Source organism: Ornithorhynchus anatinus, chromosome 6, assembly GCF_004115215.2.
Source record: "Ornithorhynchus anatinus isolate Pmale09 chromosome 6, mOrnAna1.pri.v4, whole genome shotgun sequence".
NCBI lineage: Eukaryota > Metazoa > Chordata > Mammalia > Monotremata > Ornithorhynchidae > Ornithorhynchus > Ornithorhynchus anatinus.
Genome location: NC_041733.1, coordinates 16,686,316 through 16,698,426, shown reverse-complemented (window position 1 = coordinate 16,698,426; position 12,111 = coordinate 16,686,316). Strand labels below are relative to the sequence as shown.

The following is a 12,111-nucleotide window of genomic DNA, read 5'->3' as shown; positions in this document are numbered from 1 at the left end:
TTCCGGACCTTTAACTCTCTCCTTAGGCCCCCTGTTCCTCCCCCTCCCCCATCTCTCACCCCCAATGATCTGGCCACCTATTTCCTCACGAAAATCAACACGATAAGGTCTGAGCTCCCCAAAGTCACCCCTCCGCCTCTCCCCTCCCCCCCACCGACCCCCTCCCCTACTTTCCCATCCTTCCCTGCAGTATCCTCAGAGGAGATCTCCTCCCTCCTCGCAAGTGCCACCCCCTCCACCTGCGCCTCGGACCCCATTCCCTCTCACCTTCTTAAAACCATCGCCCCTGCCCTCCTCCCTTCCTTAACTTCTATTTTTAACCACTCAATCTCCAATGGCTCCTTCCCCTCTGCCTTCAAACATGCCCACGTCTCCCCCATCCTAAAAAAACCCGTTCTTGACCCCACTTCCCCCTCCAGTTATCGTCCTATCTCCCTACTACCCTTCCTTTCCAAAATCCTAGAACGAGTCGTCTACAATCGATGCCTAGAATTCCTTAACTCCCATTCTCTCCTAGACCCCCTCCAATCTGGCTTCCGTCCCCTCCACTCTACCGAGACTGCTCTCTCTAAGGTCACCCGTGACCTCCTTCTTGCCAAATCCAATGGCTCCTACTCCATTCTGATCCTCCTTGACCTCTCTGCTGCCTTTGACACTGTCGACCATCCCCTCCTCCTCCATACCTTATCTCACCTTGGCTTCACGGACTCTGTCCTCTCCTGGTTCTCCTCTTACCTCTCTGGCCGATCATTCTCGGTCTCCTACGCTGGAGCCTCCTCCCCCTCCCATCCTTTAACTGTTGGAGTTCCTCAAGGGTCAGTTCTCGGCCCTCTTCTGTTCTCCATTTACACTCACTCCCTCGGTGAACTCATCCGCTCTCACGGCTTTGACTACCATCTCTACGCAGATGACACGCAGATCTACATCTCCGCCCCTGTCCTCTCCCCCTCCCTTCAGGCTCGCATCTCCTCCCGCCTCCGGGACGTCTCCACCTGGATGTCGGCCCGCCATCTAAAACTCAACATGAGCAAGACTGAGCTCCTCATCTTCCCTCCCAAACCCTGTCCGCTCCCAGACTTCTCTATCACCGTGGATGGCACGACCATCCTTCCCGTCCCGCAGGCCCGCAATCTCGGTGTCATCCTTGACTCGTCCCTCTCGTTCACCCCACACATCCTATCCGTTATTGCCGGTTTCACCTCTACAATATCGCCAAGATCCGCACTTTCCTCTCCACCCAAACGGCTACCTTACTATTACGGGCTCTCGTTATATCCCGGCTAGACTACCGTGTCGGCCTTCTCTCTGACCTCCCTTCCTCCTCTCTCGCCCCGCTCCGGTCTATTCTTCACTCTGCTGCCCGGCTCATCTTCCTGCAGAAACGATCTGGGCATGTTACTCCCCTTCTTAAACAACTCCAGTGGTTGCCTATCGACCTCCGCTCCAAACAAAAACTCCTCACTCTAGGCTTCGAGGCTCTCCATCACCTTGCCCCTTCCTACCTCTCCTCCCTTCTCTCTTTCTACCGCCCACCCCGCACGCTCCGCTCCTCTGCCGCCCACCTCCTCACCGTCCCTCGGTCTCGCCTATCCCGCCGTCGACCCCTGGGTCACGTCCTCCCGCGCTCCTGGAACGCCCTCCCTCCTCACCTCCGCCAAACTGATTCTCTTTCCCTCTTCAAAACCTTACTTAAAAATCACCTCCTCCAAGAGGCGTTCCCAGACTGAGCTCCTCTTCCCCCTCTACTCCCTCTGCCATCCCCCCTTTACCTCTCCGCAGCTTAACCCTCTTTTTCCCCTTTTCCCTCTGCTCCTCCACCTCTCCCTTCCCATCCCCACAGCACTGTACTCGTCCGCTCAACTGTATATATTTTCGTTACCCTATTTATTTTGTTAATGAATTGTACATCGCCTTGATTCTATTTAGTTGCCATTGTTTTTACGAGATGTTCTTCCCCTTGACGCTGTTTAGTGCCATTGTTCTTGTCTGTCCGTCTCCCCCGATTAAGCCCGTCAAACGGCAGGGACTGTCTCTATCTGTTGCCGACTTGTTCATCCCAAGCGCTTAGTATAGTGCTCTGCACATAGTAAGCGCTCAATAAATACTATTGAATGAATGAATGAATGAATATAACTTAATCAGTTCAGACACAGTCCTTGTCCTAAATGGGGCTCACATTCTAAGTAGGAGGGAGTAGGATTTAATCCCCATTTTACAGATGAGATAACTGAGCTGCAGAGAAATGAAGTCAATTGCCCAGGATGTCACAGCAGACACCATGCCAGCGCTGGGATTAGAATGCTAGTCCTTTGACTCCCAGGCCCGTGCTCTTTCCACTAGGCCATGGTGCATTCGCCTCTTTGCTTCTCCTTTCTTAAGCTTTGGCTCAGAAAGAGCTACCCCTTTCTTCTTAGCAGTGTGCCAGGCTGGTCTTTTCTCAGCAATTGACTTCCCGTTTTCAGCTGGGATGTGGAATTGTTTGAGGCTCTTTTATTGACAAAATAACTTCAGCCTGTTTGGCAAAACTCTCAAGCCGTGAGGTGCATTTTTAGCATATTTGAACAGAGTGTGGTTGACTATAGAGTCATTCTGAATGTAAATGTTACCGACTGATTCAATGGGATCCAGACCGTTCGAGCGGAAGCAATTCTAATGCCCCGTGTTAATGAAGCCAAGAGTCTAATTAAGGCTGAGGAACAGGAAGAGTTAAAGAAACCAAGCTGCCATCTTCAGTTATCATAATTAATGCTGCAGTGCCCCAGGTCACCAAAAGCTAATTAGAAATCACTTGTTTGTTTGTTTTATGGTAAGCTTACCATGTGTCACACACTGTTCTAAGCTCTGGAGTAGCTATGAATCAATTAAGTCCGACATAGTACCTATCCTGCGTGGGGCTCACAGTCTGAAGTAGGAGGGAGAACAGGTTTTGAACCCCCATTTCATAATTGAGGAAACTGAGGCACAGAAAAGTGAAGTGATTTGCCCAAGAGAGCAATTGGCAGAACCTGGATTAGAACCCAGGTCTTCTGACTCTTCGGCCTGTGCTCTTTCCTCTAGGCCTTGCTGCTTCTCCATTCATTCATTCAATAGTATTTATTGAGCGCTTACTATGTGCAGAGCAGTGTACTAAGCACTTGGAATGTGTGGCATAAACACTAATCTTGCATATACAGTCACTTATACTCTCCCACCTGCCTTTTCAGGCCGCCACTGTAGAAACATTCCTGGCCTACCACAAGGGAGCCCTCAATAGACATTGATTACTTAAAGAACTTCACCTTTAACGTAGTGAATTTTTCTTCTCCCTCACACCCTTCAGACCTTCATAATTAGTATCACTATCCTGTGGACTCAAGGATTTAGGCTTCCAAAGAGGTTTCAGTATGTGTCCCCCTCACACCTAATAATAATAATGGTATTAAGCACTTACTATGTGCCAAACACTGTACTAAAATGCTGGGGTGAATTGGGTTGGACACAGGCCCTGTTCCAGGTGAGGCTTACAGTCTTAATCCCCATTTTACAGATGAGGTAACTGAGGCACAGAGAAGCTGGGACTTGTTCAAGGTTACACAGAAAACTGGTGGTGGAGCCAGGATTAGAACCCGAGTTCTCTGACTGCCCGGCCCGTGCCCATTTCACTAGACTAAGCTGCCTCTCAGTACCTCCTGGAAGTTCTGACCTAGGGCTTGGTCAAGAAAACAGAGTAATAATATTTATCAAATGATTTCTGTGTGCAGAGCATTGTTCTAAGTACTGGGAAAGAATACGGAGTTCAGAACTAGACATGGTCCTATTCCTGGAGGGGGGATTCACAATCTAAGAAAATCTCTCGGTCCTGTTCTAAGTTGTCTAAATTGTGGCCTCTGGTTTGGGGGAAAAAAAAGAGGCAGTTCCTTCTCCTTGGGGAACTTCTGTGCTCAGTAAGTGAAGCCAAATAAATGTCAGCCTAAAACCATTCAGAGTTTTCATCCCTACCCCACCCATATTTCTGTGAGGAAGGCAACGACACTGCAAGAGATGGACTTTATTGCCCATAAAGCTGAAAAAAATTACACCACTTCAATACAACCTGCTGGTGGTTAAAACAAAGCAAGGAACCAAAGCCTAGAAAATAAAACACATCATCATCCAAGAGTATGGATTAAGCCCCCACATGCACTAACATAAAGGAGGGCTTTTATGAAAAGTAGTTTAGCAACCCTGTTGAAGTAACAGTTTAAAATTCGACCCAGACACATTCTCCCCCTGCTTACCCACCCCCTTCTTAATTTGTTCTTTGTTTTCAAATTCAGTTGTGTCATCCCCAGCATCTTAACAGATTCATTTTTAAGTGCAGCTATGTGAGATCCTAGGCAGGTCTGTTTCTTCTTCCTCTCTTTTGAAATACAAAAAAAAAAACTTCTTCCTCTTTTTCCAACTGACCACCCTACCTGGCCCTCACTTTTAATAATATTTATGGTACTTGTTTAGCGCTTAATATGTGCCAAGCACTGTTCTAAGCTCTGGGTAGGTAAAGTTAATCAAGTTGGACCCAATCCCTGCCCCACGTGGGGCTCACGGTCTTAATCCTCATTTTACAGATGAGTTAACTGTGGCCAGAGAAGTTAAGTGACTTGTCCAAGGTCACACAGTAGACAAGTGGCGGAGCCAGGAGTAATAATAGTAATCGTATTTGTTAAGCGCATAGTATGTGCCAGCCACTATACTAAGCATTGGGATGGATACAAGCAAATCAGGTTGGACACAATCTTTTTTTCGCATAGGGCTCATAGCCTTTGTCCCCATTTTACAGATGAGGTAACTGAGGCCCAGAGAAGTGAAGTGACCTGCTCAAGGTCACAGAGCAGACAAGTGGCGGATTCCGGACAAATTCTAATTCCACCCAGGTGCTTCTGATTCCCAGGCCCGCACTCTATCAACCAATCTGCTTCTCTGGCTTGAAAATAATGTTATATGGAAGTCCTGGCTGCTTCATCTGTGGGAGAGGGTGAAGGCTGGAGTAGGGAAGGCCAGGTTTGCCGTGACTGTCTGCCCTCGTCCTTGGACCGGCTCAATGCCGGGTGGCCAAGTGGCTCCGGGTCTGGGCACCTTGGGCAGCCAAGACAGGGATCACGTGCTTGCTTTCCACAGCCAGACAAGTTCCCGTTCCAGATCCAGTCAGTCATCTCCTTCTCACACCTGCACTTTTGGCAGCTCGTTAGACTCCCTCTCTCTCCTCACCCATCTTCTAGACTCCCAATTATCGGGTGGAATTTTTTCTGCCCTCCTTTCCTATCCCTTTCCACCCGTGAATCAGCAGAAAAAAATGCTTTGTGTACCTCGGCCAAATGTCCCTACCCTCTTTGGAGTGTTTACCCTGGCCTGGATCCCAGGAGTCTGCCCACCCACCTGCCCAACTGTCTGAAGTTGCTCGCTCTTGCGTGTGTTCTCTCTCTCTCTCATTATCTCTCTCTGTCTCTCTGTTTATCTCTCTCTCTTTTTTCTCCCTCTCTCTTTCTCTCTCTCCCTTTCTCTTTGTCTCTCGCTTTCTCTTTCTATCTCTATCTCTCTCCCTTTCTCTTTCTCTCTTTCTCTGTTTCTTCTTTCTCTCTCTCTTTCTCTCTTTCTTTTTTCTCTCTCTTTCTCTGTCCCTCTTTCACTCTCTCGCTTTCTCTTTGTCTCTCACTTTCTCTCTGTCTCTTGCTTTCTCTTTGTCTCTTGCCTTCTCTTTGTCTCTCGCTTTCTCTTTCTCAACTCTCGCTTTCTCTTTCTTTTTTCTCTCCTTCTCATTGACTCTTGCTTTCTCTCTTTTTCTTTCTCTCTCTCTCTCTCTCTCTCCTCCTCCCTCCATCTTTCTCTGTCTCTCTCAGGTGCTTCCTCTGCTTGGCTAAAATTTTGGGTCTGTTTTTGCTGGGCCCTCAATTGTTCACCTATCAAACAGTAGTATTTTTTGAGCGCTTACTGTTTGCAAAGTACTGTACTAAACACTGGGAAGAGTATGGTACCAAAGAGTTGGTAGACAGGATCCCTGCCTTCAAGGAGTTTACAGGCTGGAGGGCATGAGCAGCGAGGGTCACCGCTAGACTTCAGCTGAAGGTGCCTCAGTGAGCCCATCCGGGAAGACTCAAGGATTGGGGCTGGTCCCAGCTGTGCCACTTGTCTGCTGTGGGACTTTGGGCAAGTCACTTCACTTCTCTGGACCTCAGTGACCTCATCTGTAAAATGGTGATAAAGACTGTGAGCCTAACGTGGGAAAGGTACCGTGTCCAATCTGATTTGGTTGTATTCCTCCCCCTGCCGCTTAGTGCAATACCTGGCACATAGTAAATGCTTAACAAATACCACTGCTATTATTATTCGGGGGAGGGAGAGGTTGGAAACACTCACTGGGATTTCTCCCAATCAATCATTTATATTTATTGAGCGTTTTACTCTGTGCAGAACACTGTACTAAGCCCTTGGAAGAGTACAGTACAACAGAGTTGGTGGACACATTCCCTAACCCCAATGAGCTTACAGTCTAGAGGGGGAGACAGACATTCATATAAAGAGAGGGGTTCAGGAGATAAGAAACCCCAAGAGTCTCCACTGGGCCGGAGAGAATTTCCTGGAAGTGGCGTGAGGCTTGTCAAGTTAATTCTCCTGCGTTTGAACCCTCAGGAAGACGAGCAGGAACCAGTCACCCTCCTGCTCCCCAAGTTCCTCCCCTGCTGCTCTAAGCTTGAGACCCCATTGAGACGGATGGGACCATTTGCTTCAGCCAAAGGGCACTAGACTGGGATGCAGGAAATCTGGCTTCCGAACCCAGTTCCGCTGCTTTCATTCAATCGTATTTATTGAGCGCTTACTGCATGCAGAACACTGTACTAAACACTGGGAATGTACAATTCGACAAGATAGAGACAATCCCTGCCCAACAACGGGCTCTGTGTGACCTTGGGCAAGTCCCTTCACTTCTCTCAGCCTCAATTTCCCCATCTGTAATATGAGGGATTAAATACCTGTTTGCCCTCACCCTTAGACTGTAAGCCCCTGTGGGATAGGAAGTGTCTGACCTGATTCTCACGTGGCTCAGTGGAAAGAGCACGGGCTTTGAAGTCAGAGGTCATGGGTTCAAATCCCTGCTCGGCCACATGTCAGCTGTGTGACTTTGGGCAAGTCACTTAACTTCTCGGTGCCTCAGTTACCTCATCTGTCAAATGGGGATTAAGATTGTGAGCCCCACGTGGGACAACCTGATTCCCCTGTGTCTACCCCAGCGCTTAGAACAGTGCTCGGCACATAGTAAGCGCTTAACAAATACCAACATTATTATTATTCTCTTATATCTATCCCAGTGCTTGTTTAACAAGTACTTATTATTATTATCCCTGAGTCTCACTCTTTGAGGTCCCTGACTCAAGCATCTTTTTTCCTATTTAACTTTTCTGCTGTGCTTTCTTCTTGAGAGAACCCAACTCTCTCTGATTTCTGATTTCGGTCATTCCTTTAAGTGAGCCAGGAAATCAATCAATGGTATTTATTGAGCACTTACTTTGTGCAGAGCACTGAACTAAATGCTTGGGAGAGTACAGTTGAACAGAGTTGTCAGAGAAGTTCCTTGCCCTAAATGAGCTTGCGGTCTAGAGGGGGAGGCATTAATATAAATAAATGAATTCCGGATATGGATACGAATGCTGTGGTACTGAGAGGTGAATTCCGCTGCCTGAAGGGCACATATCCAAGTGCAACAAAGAAGCAGTGTGGCCTAGTGGATAGAGCACTGGCCTGGGCATTAGACAGACCTGGCTTCTAATTCTGGCTCTGCCACTTGTCTGCCGGGTAACCTTGGGCAAATCACTTAACGTCTCTGGGCCTCAGTGACCTCATCTATAAAATGGGGTTTCACACTGTGAACCCCATGCGACACATGGGCTGTGTCCAACTTGATTAGCCCAAATCTCCCCCAGAGCTTAGTACAGTGCCTGGCACATAGTAAGCATTTACGAATGCCATAAAAAAGAAAAAAAAACTGAGGAAACTGAGGTTGTGGGAGACTCTGTCCCTGCCGAATTTGCTGTCCCTTGGGAAGCACAAGCATGTGACTTGTGGGATTCCACTGCGAGGTTGGGCCCGGAAGAAGGGGGAGAGCGGCTCGACAGAGGGCACAAAAGCGCTAGTGTGTTTCCTCTGATGGGGGGCTCCTGCTCTGGGTTTCTGCAACAGCAAACCCCACCCTCATTCGCTACTGGACTTCCCCAGGGAGATTTGGCTTGCAAATCCGACCGAAGAGAGCTGCAAGGATCTATCTGCCTCTCTCCTTTCCTCCACCGCCCTCCTTCCTTCCTTTCTCTTGGAAATTAATCTACAGATCTTCCACTCGCTGCTGTGTTTCCTAAGGTCTGTGAACTGGGTTTTTTGCTCTCTCTGTCTCTCTCCGTGTCTCTAAGCACTGTCTCTCTCTCTTGCTGTCTTCCCTGGCAAAAGCCGGCGGAGCCTCTTGTGTTCCATTGCTCCGACTTGCACAGCTTTGCTGTGATCCTGGCAGAGTGGGAACCGTTGCCAACCCAGCGCACGTGGCCGGTGGGAGGGATGAGCTCCGTTTTTTCACGTCTAGGGTCGTGTTTTTTGCTGAAGGGTCGGGTGGCTTTCGGGTACCGAGAGGTGGCTGCTTCTCTGAGCTCTTTTGTACCGGCTTATCTCGATCCCGGCAGAGGCTAACTCTTTTCTCCTTGGGCTTTGTGGAGCCCAAGCAGACCATTTCTCAAGTAAGCTGGGCTTTCTCGAGTAAGCTTGTTGTGGGCAGGGGATGTGTCTGTTTATTGTTATATCGGACTCTATCAAACGCTTAGTACAGTACTCTGCACACAGTAAAACATTCAATAAATGCAATTGAATGAATGAATGAAAGTGAGTGCTTGTAGGCCTGACTGTCCGGAGCAAAAGAGACCTGTCCATTTGTTTTGCCCATAGTCCATTTGTCTGTCTCCCCCATTTCCCCTACTCCTTCCCTCTGCTCCACCCCTCTCCCCGCCCCACAGGACTTGTGTATAAATGAACATATTTATTATTCTATTTTATTAATGTGTATATATCTATGATTCTATTTATCTATTTTGGTGGTATTAATGCCTGTCTACTTGTTTTGTTGTCTGTCTCCCCCTTCTAGACTGCGAGCCCATTGTTGGAAAGGGATTGTCTCTGTTGCAGAATTGTACTTTCCAAGCGCTTAGTACAGTGCTCTGCACACAGTAAGAGCTCAATAAATATGATTGAATGAATGAATGACAAGACAGAAGTTATAAATTCAATTACAGGAAGTAAAAGAGAATGTAAGACGTTGTATTCTCCTAAGTGTTTAGTACAGTGTTCTGCACACAGTAAGCACTCAATAAATATGATTAAATGAATTACAGTTCTCTTCTCTTCAAAACCCTTCTTCTGACCACATCTCCTCCAGGAAGCCTTCCCCAGATCCCAATTTATTTTTGGAAAGTAGCTGGGTCTGGTGGATAGAGCACAGGCCTGGGAATCAGAGGACCTGGGTTATAATCCCTGCTCTGCCAATTGCTTGCTGTGTGACCTTGGGCAAGTCACTTAACTTCTTTGGGACACAGTTTCTTCAACTGTACAATGGAGATTTAATAGTTATTCCCCTCCTACTTAGACTCTGAGCCCCAGGTGGGATAGGGACTGTGTCCAACCTGATCAACTTGTATCTACCCCAATGCTTAGAACAGAGTTTGACAATAGTAAGCACTGAGCGAATACCATAATAATGTACATTAGTGGTTGTGTTGTGATCAAAGTGCTTAGTTTTGGGGACCTGCTGTGTGACCTTGGGCAAGCCACTTCTCTGTGCTTCACTTCCCTCATCTGTAAAATGGGGATTAAGACTGTGAGTCCTATGTGGGTCATGGAGTATGTCCAACCTGAGCTTCCTGTACATACCCTAGCATTTAGAGCAGTGCCTGACACATAGTAAATGCTTGAATACCATTGTTTTTTTAAAAAGGTTGGTATTTGGGGAAGGCTTCCTGAAGGAGGTATGATTACAAGAAGGGCTTTGAAGAAAGGAGAGCTGGACGTTCATTCATTTAATCATATTTATTGAGCACTTACTGTGTGCAAAGCACTATACTAATCGCTTGGGAGAGTACATACAACAATAAGCAGACACATTACCTGCCCACAAGGAGCTGAAGTAAAGGAGGAGGAAGTTCCAGGGAGTGGGGAGGGCTTGAGTGACAGGCTGGTGGCAGGAGAAATGAGAACGGGGCCCACAAAACTGCTTGAAGGAGGAATTTGGGGGTTAGGGAAAAGACACCTGGTGGCTTTGGGCGAAACATGATGTCAGTGGTTCAGTCTCGGCTGTTGCCATAGTGGGGTCGGGGGGGACATTGCTGGAGGATGAGTGCATACAGACACAAAACACACTTTCACACACATATAACATGATGCTGTTTCTGCGGGATGCAGCATTCTCAGAGCTGGTTCCAAGAACTTGAGTCAGGATGGGGAAATGTCCCTTCCCTGGACACTCGTATGGTTTGGGAACTGGCTTCGCTTCATTGTTGCTTGAGTGGGACTTGAAAGCAGAAGTGGTCCTGAGGAAGGGAAGGAAGGAATGTCTAGCTGGGCGATGCACAACTGCTCTATTAATTAGTGCCTCTAAGAGGGTCCCAGTGGACCTTGGCTTTAAAGTTTGTGGCTCAAGGAGAATGATTCAGGACAGGCAAAAGACTGCCTGGAACAATGGGTAGGTCAATGGTGAGATGGGGCTGGAGAATGTGTGTATGCATGTGGTATTTATTGAGCTCTTACTGTGTGCAAAGCACTGTACTATGGGCTTGGAGAGTACAGTACAAGAATAAGCAGACACTTTTCCCTGCCCACAAGTAGTTTACATGTAGAGTGTGTGTCAATCATATTTATTCAGCGCTTACTTTGTGCAGAGCACAGTACGTACTTAAGAGAGTGCATTATAACAGTCGCTGCCCACAGCAAGCTTATAGTCTAGAGTAAGTGTGTGTGTGCGCGTGCGAGAGAGAGAGTGTACTTGAAGTTACTTCTGCCTCAACTTCCCCTGCTCGCAGGGTGGACTCTAGGTTGTTAGCCGCACGGACGTGAGGGAGCCCAGGCCTGAAGGAAGGGGCTCACCTCAGAGGGTGGGGTGGGTGTGATGTTGTGAAGAAGCACCTTCCGTTGCCAACGGGAAGAAAGTCTGTTGCAATCCTGAAATGCTCCAATCGCTTGGGAAGGTGGCTGCTTCCAGCCACCTGTTCAGACCTGTACTTTGCCAACTCCAGATTCTGGGCAAGCATGTGGAGCAGAGCGGCGATCTCCGGCTCGGAGCAGCCGGCCAGGAGGAGCAGCGGCGGGTTGGATGCAGGGCGGACTCGGGGCCGAGGAGGCAGCTCGGGGATGCTTTAGGGCCTGGAGGCTCGGGCGGAGATGGGTCGATGAGCCTTGGCTCAGCCAGGCCCCAGATCGGGGTGTTTGGGACCCCCACAGCCTCTGAGCCCACAGCCATTGCCCCTTGGATGAGCTGTCTGCTGTCTCGTCCCCTCATGGCGGGCAGTTTTGGCCGCTGGGACCCAGGACCCTCTAGACTGTAAGCTCCTTGTGGGCAGGGAATGTGTTATATTTTTATGATATTTAAGTGGTACTATGTTCCAGGCACTGTACTAAGCGCTAGGGTAAATATAAACTAATCAGGTTGGACAAAGTCCCTGTCCTAAATGGAGCTCACAGTCTTAATCAATTTGTACATTCCAAGCGCTTAGTACAGTGCTCTGCACATAGTAAGCGCTCAATAAATGCTATTGAATGAATGAATATATTATTGAATGAATTTAACAGATGAGAAAAACTGAGGCCTAGAGAAGTGAAGCAACTTTCCCACAGTATCACGGAAGGCAGAGGGTGAATCTGGGATTAGAATCCGATCCCCGTCCCCCTTGGGAGGGAGAAAAGAAATCTCTGTTTTACAGATGAGGAGAACTGAGGCATAGAGAAGTGAAGCGACTTTCCCCAAGTCTCATGGAAGGCAGAAGGTGGAGCTGGGATTAGAACTCAGGCCTCGTCCCCCTTGTCAGAACCCCTGCCCCCAGGCCCAGGCAGGTTTTGGGGACCAGATGGGAGTCCACA

General features: G+C 48.3%; 1 protein-coding gene across 2 annotated transcripts in view; it reads left to right on the top strand.

The window, feature by feature from the left end:
• The window catches only part of SHROOM4 (shroom family member 4), a 176,576-nt gene that overhangs the window by 22,468 nt on the left and 141,997 nt on the right, over window positions 1-12,111 (top strand). The window contains exon 1 of one of the 2 annotated variants that reach the window (XM_029067245.2): window positions 8,170-8,361. The exons of the other annotated variant lie outside the window; for it this stretch is intronic. The gene's annotated coding sequence lies outside the window, so the exon portion shown is untranslated. Of the gene's footprint in view, window positions 1-8,169; window positions 8,362-12,111 lie in introns of those variants that run through there. 2 annotated transcript variants of the gene reach the window in all.